This window comes from Cavia porcellus, unplaced genomic scaffold (assembly GCF_034190915.1).
Source record: "Cavia porcellus strain 051 isolate PalLab524CR breed Dunkin Hartley unplaced genomic scaffold, mCavPor4.1 scaffold_14, whole genome shotgun sequence".
Classification (NCBI taxonomy): Eukaryota; Metazoa; Chordata; class Mammalia; order Rodentia; family Caviidae; genus Cavia; species Cavia porcellus.
Window position 1 is genome coordinate 65,142,697 of NW_026947497.1, and position 10,728 is coordinate 65,153,424.

The window sequence follows — 10,728 nt, forward strand, 5'->3', positions numbered from 1 at the left end:
GCAGGATAAGTTCAAAATGAGGGGGAGTATTTTGAGCAGAATTACTGGCAATGTGTCTTACTATAATTCTTTGAAAAATTTTACTTTATTTTTTTGGTACTGAGGATTGAACTCACAACCTCACCCTTGCCAGGCAGGCACTCATGCCACTGAGCTAAATTCCCAGCCCCTTTGAAAAATTTTAAACATTTAAAAAAATTGTTTTTTGGTACTGGGGATCAAACTCACAACTTTGCATTTGCCAAGCAGGCACTTACACTGCTGAGCTAAACCCCCAGCCCTATTTTCTTTTTTTTTGTCAACATTTTTTTTTGGAGCAGGGTCTTGCCACATAGTTCAGGCTGGCCAGGAACTCACTTTGTAGCCCAGGCTGGCCTCAAACTCAGTGATCCTCCTGCCTCAGCCTCCTGAGTGCTGGGATTACAGACATGAACCACCATGCCTAGTATATTCACCATGTTTTTGATCACCCATGCTGATCAAATGTTTACAGCCATTTCTGTCAGATAAAAATGTCACCGTGTGCTTGCTCCTCTGCTTTGTTTGCTGACTGTGTACCATGTGGCTCTGGCTTTTCTCATAATCAAAATGGCCATGAAAGGCAAACATTTTTTTTTTTTTTTTTTTTGTCTTTTTCCTTTTTATCGGTACCAGGGATCAAACTCACGACTGCCTACTTGTAAGGCAGGTGCTTACGCCGCGATCCAGGACATCAGGGCAGCTGCCACAGCACGAAAAGACACTCAGGAAAGAGGGCTCCGGAAAGGCTTTCGAAGGCAGCAAGGGTGCAGAATGAGCAGTGCAAAGTGAGTGGGAAGATTTTACGAGAGATCAGGGCAGCGTGTGATAAATTTGAATAGATTAAGCCTTCATTGTCTTTTTGATCAAATCTCATATTGCAGCTCTTCCTTGAGACTCCTCCAATGCAGTCAGTTGTGATAGCTTTTTTTTTTTAATCTAAGAGCACAGTTTTATTTTAAAAACTTGTGAGGCCTGGGGTATAACTCAGTGTAGGGCACCTGTCTAGCATATGCAAAGCCCAGGGTTCAGCTCCCAGCACTGCAAAAATAAAAAATTACATATCATTTTTTAATATTAATATATACAACAGAGGTAAATACTGAAGCAACACAAAAAAGTTTATAACGAAAAATAAATCAATTTTCCACTTTCTTCCTCTTTTGATTTGCATCTCCAGAGGAAACTGCAGTTATCAGTGTTTTAAAAATATTTTTTCACAAATATTTTACTTATTTATTTATTTACTTGCTCAGGGGGTAGTGGGAATGAAAGTCAGGACCTCATACTTGCCAGGCAGATAGAAATATTTTATAAGCCTATTGTTGTAGTCAGGGTTTACAGGGAAAAGACTTACAAGACACAAAATTTATACGATTATTTTATAATATTTACACAAAAAGTCAAATGCTAAGCACCTGCCTGGCAAGCCTGAGGTCATGAGTTCAAGTCCTGATACCAAAAAAAAAAAAAAAGTCTGACGCAAAAGAGTGCAGGGCATCTGTCCATACACTAGGGACCCAGAGAATCCAGCTGAGGGCCTGGGGCCCACCGCAATGTCCTGCGTGAGTCCAGCTGAAATAGGTCAGCATTGTTAACCAAGCAGCCGTTTCTTCAAGCCTGGTCGTGATAGGTCCTGGACAATTGGCAATCCCCTGGGGACATATTTTCCCTGGTGAACAAGTGCTTGAGACACAGACCTATCATACAGCCTCTCCTGGTGACTCTGATCCGTGCCTTACTCTGAAAATCCTTAACAAGCCCACAGAATGTGCACAGCCACAGATGCAGCCTCTGTGGCTCAGTCTACAGTGGGCCCCCAAATACTCCGGGGGCCACGAGAGCACGCAGCCCTGTGCCACAGCATAGCTCCCTGTAAAGGCTCACTCTGTGGTCCTATTGCCTACCCTTGATTCTTATCTCATGTAGAGTGAGCTGAGTGGACAGCAAAAAGACCCGGTGACACCTGGGGCAACCAGCAGAAATCGGTGATGACCAGTGGCATGACCAAGGGAGACCTGTGGTGACCCGCAGAGAGCCCAGTGGGGCAGCAGAAGTTTTTATAAGTGTCATGGGATGAGGGAGTGACGGGCCTCGTGAGGGTAAAACATCCCTCCCCTCTCTCTGGCCCTGTGGCCAGCACTCTGCATTCAAAGCGCCCGGCTGGATGGCAGTTCCTCTGCTGCTGTGGTGCCTGCTGGGATGGTGGCATTCATGGTACAGTTGCTCACGTGGGGCTGGAGGACCACACCCTGCCACATTCCCTTGAATCCTCTGTGGGAGATGATGATCTCTTTCCTTGAATATGCATGGAGGGCATGAGAATGTCTAAAGGAAAATAGGTCACTTGTGACTCAGGAGGGAGCTGAAGGCTGGCGGAGTCTGTTGGGGCAGGGAATGCAGAAGGGAGTGTCGAGTTGATGACATAGAAGGTGACTTCCCACAATGCAGAGGACCACTGGGTGCTGATGTGTAGCCTTTAAAGCAAGGGGCAAGGTACCAGTGATGCCCCACCTGCAGCTCCCAACGAGTATGCGTGGGCTGGGTGACTGATATTGAGCTGTCAGCCGAGACTGAAGCTTGAGAGAGAATCCATGTTGTCTCGGGGCATGAAGCATGGACATCAGAGCTGAAGCACCGACCCCAAACATTAGACACTGCCTTGAATAGTGTCATGTGGATGACTCCTGTGTATTTCTCGCTCTGCAGATTTCACAGGTGCTAGCAGACCTCCCAGCACTCACCACTTCCCTCTTTGTCTGTCACTTGTCCCCCCAGCCACGAACCTATGTACAAATGAATAAAACCTGGTTCAGCTCAGGTCTAGGCCACCCATTGTTCTGAGTGGCTTAGGACCTCCTTGGCTCCCCACAACTACAGATATGTATTTATTTATCTATTTATTCTCACCATGGGTCACACTGGAAGTGGTACATTGGGATTACTTAGTGGAATTCCTGTACCTTTTTCCCAGGATTACAGATGTGGACTCCCCTGGACCTTGTCAGTCAGCAGGGCTTCCTACACCACAGCAGGCTCAGGAGTCAGGAGCCAGAGGTCTGGTGACACGGTATAAGAGAGCTGGGACACAGTGCAATGGGAAGGGAACAGTTGCCTCTCAGGCCTGCGGCAGCTTCTCCTCTCAGAGAGTTCAGCCGTGACTGCAGCAACCCTGGGGCTCAGAGCATCCTCCTGAATTGGCTGGGCCCGGATGGCTGGAGCCTGTGAGTGTCACTTCTCTGGGGACCTTTGCTGCCGCCATGAACTAAGCAGCTCTGTGGGGCATAAGGGACACAGCCAGAAAGACAAGGCCTCTGCTCCCAAAGCTGACAGATGGAGCTGGAGAGCCAGAGAGAAAACATGGAATTAAAAGATGTGGGACAGAGCTGGGGTGTAGATGGCAGGTAGGGTGCCTGCCTAGCATGCATGAGATCCTGGCTCCCCTCCCCAGCACCATCAAAGAGAATGAAAAATAAAATACATGGGATGAGAGACATGATCTCCTGATCAGAAGCCCTTTATCTTTTCAGCAAGGGATTGAACCCTAAAACCCCATGCATGCTATGCATGAGTTCTCCTTGGACTCCCAGCCTCTTTTTTTTTTTTTTTTTTTTTTGTCTTTTTTTGAGACAAGGTTTCACTATGCAGTTCAGACTGGCCTTAAACTCACTTAAAGCCCAGGCTGGCTTCAAACTTGCATCGATCCTTCTGCCTCAGCCTCTCTAGTGCAGGGATTACAGGTGTACAAGTACCACCGTGCCTGGCTAGGAAGTCCTTTTTGAGGAAAATGATGGTTAAGAGGAAAAGTGGAAGGATGGGCTGAAGGTAGACGAAAGTACTGTACTGAGCAGAGGGAAGAACGTGTCCAGTGAGCGAGAACGGTGTGAGAGGTCCTGAAAGATGACCAGCATGCTCAGAGCCCAGGATTCCAAAGGACTGAGGATGCCGCTCCACTGCTATCCAGGACACACACGGACCGGGGTTCAACTGGCTCAGGGGGGGGGGGCAGAAAGAAACAGAGAGAGAGAGAGAGAGAGAGAGAGAGAGAGAGAGAGAGAGAGAGAGAGAAAGGAAGGAAGGAAGGAAGGAAAGAAGGAAGGAAAAGTATAACAAAAGATGACTCTAGGGGTCTTACCAAGGGTCAGAGGTCCGGCCGTGGAATCTGAACTTTTTCCCAAGTGCAAAGGTACCGGAATCTGTGCAGAGGAAAAATTACGAGTGGGGACTCGGGGTCTTGATGTAGGAACCAGCTTGCACCTGAGCCACACAGATCCTTGCCCCGACTTCCACCCTTGGAAATAACAGCTCTTCTTTTCATGTTGCTGCATTTCCAGAAGAAAGGAGATGTCCAGCTGCTCTGCCAGGGTCTCGTGAGCCGCAGGACACAGAGAAACTGGCCGCAGGAAAGTGCTGGGAGGACACAGAGAGGGCGAGGCTGGAGCTTCTTTCGTTTGATCAGGAAGAGGCATCAGGTTCTCCCCTCACCGCCCGCCACCCGCTGTGGTGATGGCCTTTAAGGTGTGGTCGGGCAGCCCTGTGGCTTTGTGCAGCTGCTCCGGAGACCAGCAGGCCTCGTTTGCAGGCTTGCAGCGCTGCTCAGAGCTCTTGAGACAATTTGGGCTTTTTTTTTTTTTTAAATGAAAGTTGACTTCCGCCTGCCACAAAGCCTGCACTGGCTCTTCTGAGCTATTCCTCATGTTTCAGGATTGAAATCTGAAACAGATCTTGTTTTTTTCTTTGTTTCTTTCTTGTGTGTGTGTGCTTGAAGCAAGGTCTCACTATTCATTTCAGGCTGGCCTTGGGCTCACTTTGTAGTCTAGGCTGGTCTTGAACTTGTAACAATCCTCCTGCCTCAGCCTCCCGAGTGTTGGGATTACAGATGTGTACCATCACACCTGGCCTTAGATTTTGCATCTATGCCAGGAAGAGAGTAGCTGCAGGTGTTCCTTGGAGACCCAAGCCCAGTGGTGCCCCAGTGACCTCAGAAAAACATAGCAGATAGTGTTCTTGGTCATGTACTGTCCCATTCGGAAGATGTGAAGCAGTAGTTTCTTTTTTTTTTGGCAATTTAAATCATTCTTGCAGGGCCTTCTGTCATGCTCAGCTGTTCCCTGGTTTTGTTTCTTTTTGCTTTTTGAGACAGGGCCTCACTATATAGGGGAAGGGGTTGTAAAACAAAGATCCATGGTGGCCTACACCTATAATCTCAGCACTTGGGAGGCTGTGGCAGGAGGATGATTGTGAGTTTGAGGCCAGCCTGAATTATACAGTGAGACCTTGTCTCAAAATAAACAAACACAGGTCCTTCTGCCTCAGTCCTGCGTGCTGGCCTGACAGGTGTATGTAACTGCTTTATTACCCCATGTTGGCAGCATACAGTGATCACAGGTATTGGGGGGAGTCTGTAGATGTACACAGCACGTCTTAATTCTTTGTATGTCTTCTTCTGCCTCCCATCGAATTCCCTCTTTAAAGAGCTGCTCTCCAAAGAAGTCACTTACGTTTTTTTTCTTTTCTTTTTTGAAACTGTCTCTAAGAACCACCACACCCAGGGGACACAGGAGTTACTGCTGCAGTCCTCCTTGGTTCCTTTACCATGTGACTGAGTAGAGTAGCAGACCCATGGCCAGCAGCCAGCGAGGCCGAGCCCTCCTTCAGCTGTATTCGGCGAGGACTCCGTTTCAAGGACAGCAACCGCGTCACTCACCGGCCAATACAAAAGGTAGCGCACTGCGGAAGTGAGAAAATGGCATCTATCATGCTTTAAAAAAGCATCTCCCCATATAAAGAACTCACAAAAATCAGTCCTCCCAGATTTAAACGCCCAGTCCAAAAATGGCCACCTGAGATGAACACACACTTCTCAGATGGGGAAATGCAAATGGCAAATACATATGTGAAAAAATGCTTGACATCACTGATCCCTTGAGAGATGCAAATTAAAACACAGAGATTCCACCTCACCCCAGGCAGAACGGCTGTTAGCAAGAAATCAACCAATAACAAATGCTAGAGGGGATGTGGGGAAAAAGGAACCCTTCTCCACTGTTGCTGAGAATGCAGATTGTGCAACCACTGTGGAAATCAGTGTGGAGATTCCTCAAAAAACTAGGATTAGAGGTCCCATTCAATCCAGCTATTCCCCTTCTGGGTATCCTCCCAAAAGAATTAAAAACATCATACCACAGTGATATATGTGCATCCATGTTTATAGCAGCACAGTTTGTAATAGCCAGATCTTGGAAACAACCTTAAATGCCCATCAACTAAGGAATGGATAAAAAAGATGTATTTTCACACAACGTAGTAATACTCAGCCATAAAGAAGGATAAACTGGAGACTTTTATAGGTAAATGGATGCAACCTGAGATCATACACATGAGTGAAATAAATCAGACACACATGTGTAAACATCATATTGTCTTACTAGCATGAGAAGCTAAAAGAACGCATACATGTGTATATAAAAAACTAGCTAAGACAGCTACACTACTGATTTCTCTGAGTTTACTGAAGACAAAGATCTGTGCTGGTGTTGTTTGGACAATGGAACACAGATGTCTTGTGCTCTGGAAGAAAGATTTGGGGATGACAATGTACAATGTAGGTACCACTGTTGTTGCCTCATTGATGTGTTTTGAAATTTTGTTGTAGTTTCTTGTCTTCTTCTTTTCTCCTTTATTTCTTCATTTCTCCTTGAAATAAAATGGATATAAATATTTTTTCCCAGAATAGCTGGGCATGATGGTGCATACCTGTAATTCCAGTGCTTGACAGGCTGAGGCAGGAGGATCGCAGTTAAAGATCAGTCACGTTATTGTCCATATCCAGCCCGATGGTGGGCAAAATTTTGAGCACCAGATCCCCCCCCAGGTTTGTGTGGATCCCTCCGTCAGAACAGACCAATGGGTGGGGCTGACTCTGTTCCCACTCAGCTGATCTTTCCCCTCAACTCAAAAGAAAGTCCTATGGGGCTGGCTGGAATCCTGTGGTCACAGCAGGTCCCTGGCCTGCCATGTGTGGGCTGAATGTTAAAGGTCACCCAGTAAGTTAGTGGCTGTGCTCTGCTCTCCACATCCCAAATCTTCCAAGCATCCAGGCATGGTGGCACACTCCTGTGATCCCCTACTTTGACAGGCTGAGGCAGGAGGCTCACCATGAGTGCAAAGCCAACCTGGAATACACAGCAAGACTGTCTCAAAAAACTAAAAAATAAAAAGCAGGGCTGTTAGCCATTTGAATAATTTCCCACAGTTCTGGAGGAATCCCCTTCACAGGGAGCTGCTTCTGGTCGGTGTGGACTGGCTTTAGGGCAGCTCTGGCAGGAGGCTGGGGTAGTGCCTGTCATGGTCTCCAAGGCCACTTGAGGACCTTGAGTGATGAGGGCCAGGAAGGATAGCATTGGTCTGCTGAACTGCCCAGAAAGGCTCCTCCCTTGGCCTTCCATTTCCATTCTAGGGCCAGGTTTTCAGGCCTGCCACGCTCCCATCCCTCTCTCTGCAGCTCACTGGGAGAGTGGTATGATCTCCCCCAGGCTGTCCCTAGGCATCTGGCTGCCATCTCCACAGCCCTGGTCAGTCACATATTGGTCAATACGAATTGGGTCTTAGTAATCTTACTGTGTTATCTTACCATTTTATTTTTTTTCCCTTTTTAGTGTTTTGAGACGGGGTCCTGCTATGCAGTTTAGACCGGCCTTTAGCTCACTTTGCAGCCCAGGCTGGTCTTGTCCTCACAATGACTCTCCTGTCTCAGGCTCCCAAGTGCTAGGATTACAGGTGTGCACCACTATGCCCTGCTAAAAAACTGATTTTGAAGAGCTCCATCCCTCCTGGTCCCTTTTCTGGCACCCCTCTCCTTGGTGGCTTTTTATCACTGGTCTCCCTCTGTGGCAGCTTCTTCTGTGCAGTGTACCCCAGAGTCCTGTCTTCGCCACAGTCTGGGTGAGTCACTTTCATGTTTCTGTAATTTATTCCTAGAGGCACCAACATGTAACCCTGACTCCCTCCCAGTGACAGGGAAAGGAAGAGCGACTTCTCCCCGCTCACAGCAAGTTCTCTGTCTCTGCTGTTTTGCGAAGCCCATTCGGGGAAGGCAGGCCCAGTGGGTTGTGCCCGGACAGTACAGCAGCCTCCGCTGCTAGAATGGGCTGCTGGAAAGGGCTGCGTAGCTCCAGCGCATTCATGAAGATGCTCATTTAAAACTCACTGTGCCCTTTCTCTGGGAACAGGAGGTTACTTCTGGTCCTCCGCTTCTCAGGCAGCCCTGGACTTCACCTATCCCAGAAGGCTGTTGCCGTGGGCACAGTAGAGCTGCCACCTGGGGATCCCTGTGACTGTACTCCCCCATCTAGGACTCAAGGTGCACTGTGTTCCCATGCTGGGAGCCAGGGACACAGCTGTCCCCTGCCCCACACATGGCTGTGGCCAGAGGGGGCTAGGGTGAAGAGCAGGTCACCCTGAGACTGCTTCTGTGCCACAGAACACCTTCCAGCCCCTTTACTGGGCCGCACTTTGAGAAAGGAACCCTAAGAAAGGAACGTTTGCAGAGTGAGTGCTTTACAGTTCCCAGAGGAGAGACTTTCATCTCTGATATCTCCCTGGTCTCACTTGGTATGGGCCACAACCCTCTTGAGCTATCATTATGATTTTCACTTAATAGGCAAGAAAACCGAGCCTCTGGACTGAACACTTGAGGAGGAGGATGTAGCTCAGCGGTAGAGCCTCTGCCCAATGTGTGTGAGGGCCTGGGCTCAATCCCTAGCACTGAATAAAGTTTCCAAAGTAGGCTGGGGAAGATCTGTGAGGAGACTCGACTGCCCCAAGTGTAGGTGTCTTCACAGACTTCCCCACCCTGATTTGTCTGTATTTTATTATTTTTTTAGCGTTATATTTATTTATTTAGGTTTTTTGCAACAGAGTCTCATTATGTAGCACAGGCTGAGATCCTCCTGCCTCAGCCCCCCAAGTGCTGGAATTATAGGCATGCATCACCACCACCAGTTTCTATTTGTTTAGCACTTACCTAACACTTATTGAGTGCCAGGCACTGGTCTAAACCACCCAGTATGACTCACTCGTTTATTGTTAAATCTGTGTCTCAGTCTCTGTGGAATCTGGAAATGGACATCGATTTTAATAATATTCACTCTGGTATGCGGCTCAGCCAGAGGTGCCTGGGCTGCTTAGTCAGTGAGCTTTAACTCCTGAGTTCCTGGTAGCATCTGACTCATCTCTGCCTGGGGGTCTTTCCCTGGTAGTTTAAAGGTGACACCAGCCTCTATTTTTGAAAATTCAGCAGGTTTGCCACCATAGATTTTTTCCTATCCTTTTTTATCTTTTTTGACAGGGTCTCCTTGTGTAGTTGAGGCTGTCTTTGAACTCACTTTGTAGCCCAGGCTGATACTGAACTCCTAACAATTCTCCTGCCTCGGCCTCCCGAGTGCTGGGATTACAGGTGTGGGCCACCACGATGGGCAGCCTTTCTGATTCTGAGATACAAATACCAGCTGTCTCTCCCCAGACCTGGAGTCCAAGCCTGTGGAATTGGCCTCTTAATGAATCCACTACTCCGACTCCAGGCCTAGAGGCAAAGTTACCTAGGGGGGCTGTTGAAATGACTCCCTGGTGTTGGGGTCTGGCTCTCCTTTTTCTTTTATGGTCCTGGGCAAGTTCCTCGTGCCACCCGTGCCTCAGTTTCCCCAGGCACCATAGCTTATTGATATCTGCCTCCCCAGTATCTGGCCCAAAGCAGATTGTACTATTGAAGTGTACCTGAAGGAAAACCTAAATAAACTCTCCCTTCATCGCCCTTAGTTGACTTTAAAAATCACTGAATTCGAAGGTCACACAGCCGAGCAAATAATTCATTAGTGGCTTCGCCAGCTGAAGCCACTTAATGGGTTAAAACTTCTCTGGCAAAACAGAGTTCTGTCTCTTCCTGTGTTCTAAACTGCAAGGTTAGCTGTTCCTTGGGAAAAGAAACTAAAAGACGATAGTCCTAAAAATGATAAGTCAGTAACTTATCCCTGGATTTACAGAGCCGGGGGTGGGGAGTGAGCTTCTGATACCAGGGGTTTGGGAGGAGAGAAGCGGCACCGAGGAGCAGCCCTGCCCACCCAGGCCTGATCCCGCGTGGGAGAGGTCTGCCCAGAGTGGGGGCTGCCTCGTAGCTGCTTCGTGTGACTCCGCCGAGGGCGCGGTCCGCTTACCCACTTAGCTGCGGCCCGCGTGGAGGCGGCCTGCGGCCCTGGCTCCGGAGAGGGTTTGCAGGATCAGGGATCTGCAGGTGAGAGAAGCACACTGTACCGGATGGAGCGATTCCCTGGGAAACAGGCCGAGGGGGTGGAGGGAAAGAGAGAAAGAAAGGATCCCGTGGCCTTGGACTCCCACACGGAGAACAGAGAGCATCGGCAGGACGCGGCGGGAAGGCCGCGCGCATGCGCCACACACACTCCAGCAGGAGGAGGCTGCGGCGGTGATGACGCTCAACTCTGCGGGCACCGGGGCACCTGCTCCAGGGTTTGTCTCTCCATCCTACGATACGGACTCAGCAGACGTCCTCACGGCCCTGCAGATGCTAAACTGACCATGAGCAAGGTGCTCTTTGGCTAACCCGTTGCCCACCCCAGAGCTAAAAGCCCCGAAAATCAGGTCAGGGACAGGCAGCCAGCCAGAAGCTTCTGGGAGAAGAGAGGACGCCCATCAGGC

The 10,728-nt window shown here is 48.8% G+C and overlaps 1 long non-coding RNA gene across 3 annotated transcripts; it reads right to left on the bottom strand.

Annotated features, from left to right (window-relative positions):
* Positions 1-1,070: 1,070 nt before the first annotated feature.
* On the bottom strand, positions 1,071-10,728 carry LOC134478748 (uncharacterized). 3 transcript variants are annotated; one of them, XR_010051608.1, is made up of 4 exons: positions 10,230-10,728; positions 5,614-9,134; positions 4,154-4,428; positions 1,071-2,804 (listed from the first exon to the last, which is right to left on the bottom strand). It is a non-coding gene; the product is annotated as an uncharacterized LOC134478748 (long non-coding RNA). The 3 variants fall into 3 exon arrangements; XR_010051607.1 differs by having other exon boundaries at positions 5,614-5,748; positions 10,230-10,677; XR_010051606.1 differs by lacking the exons at positions 5,614-9,134; positions 10,230-10,728 and having other exon boundaries at positions 4,154-5,513.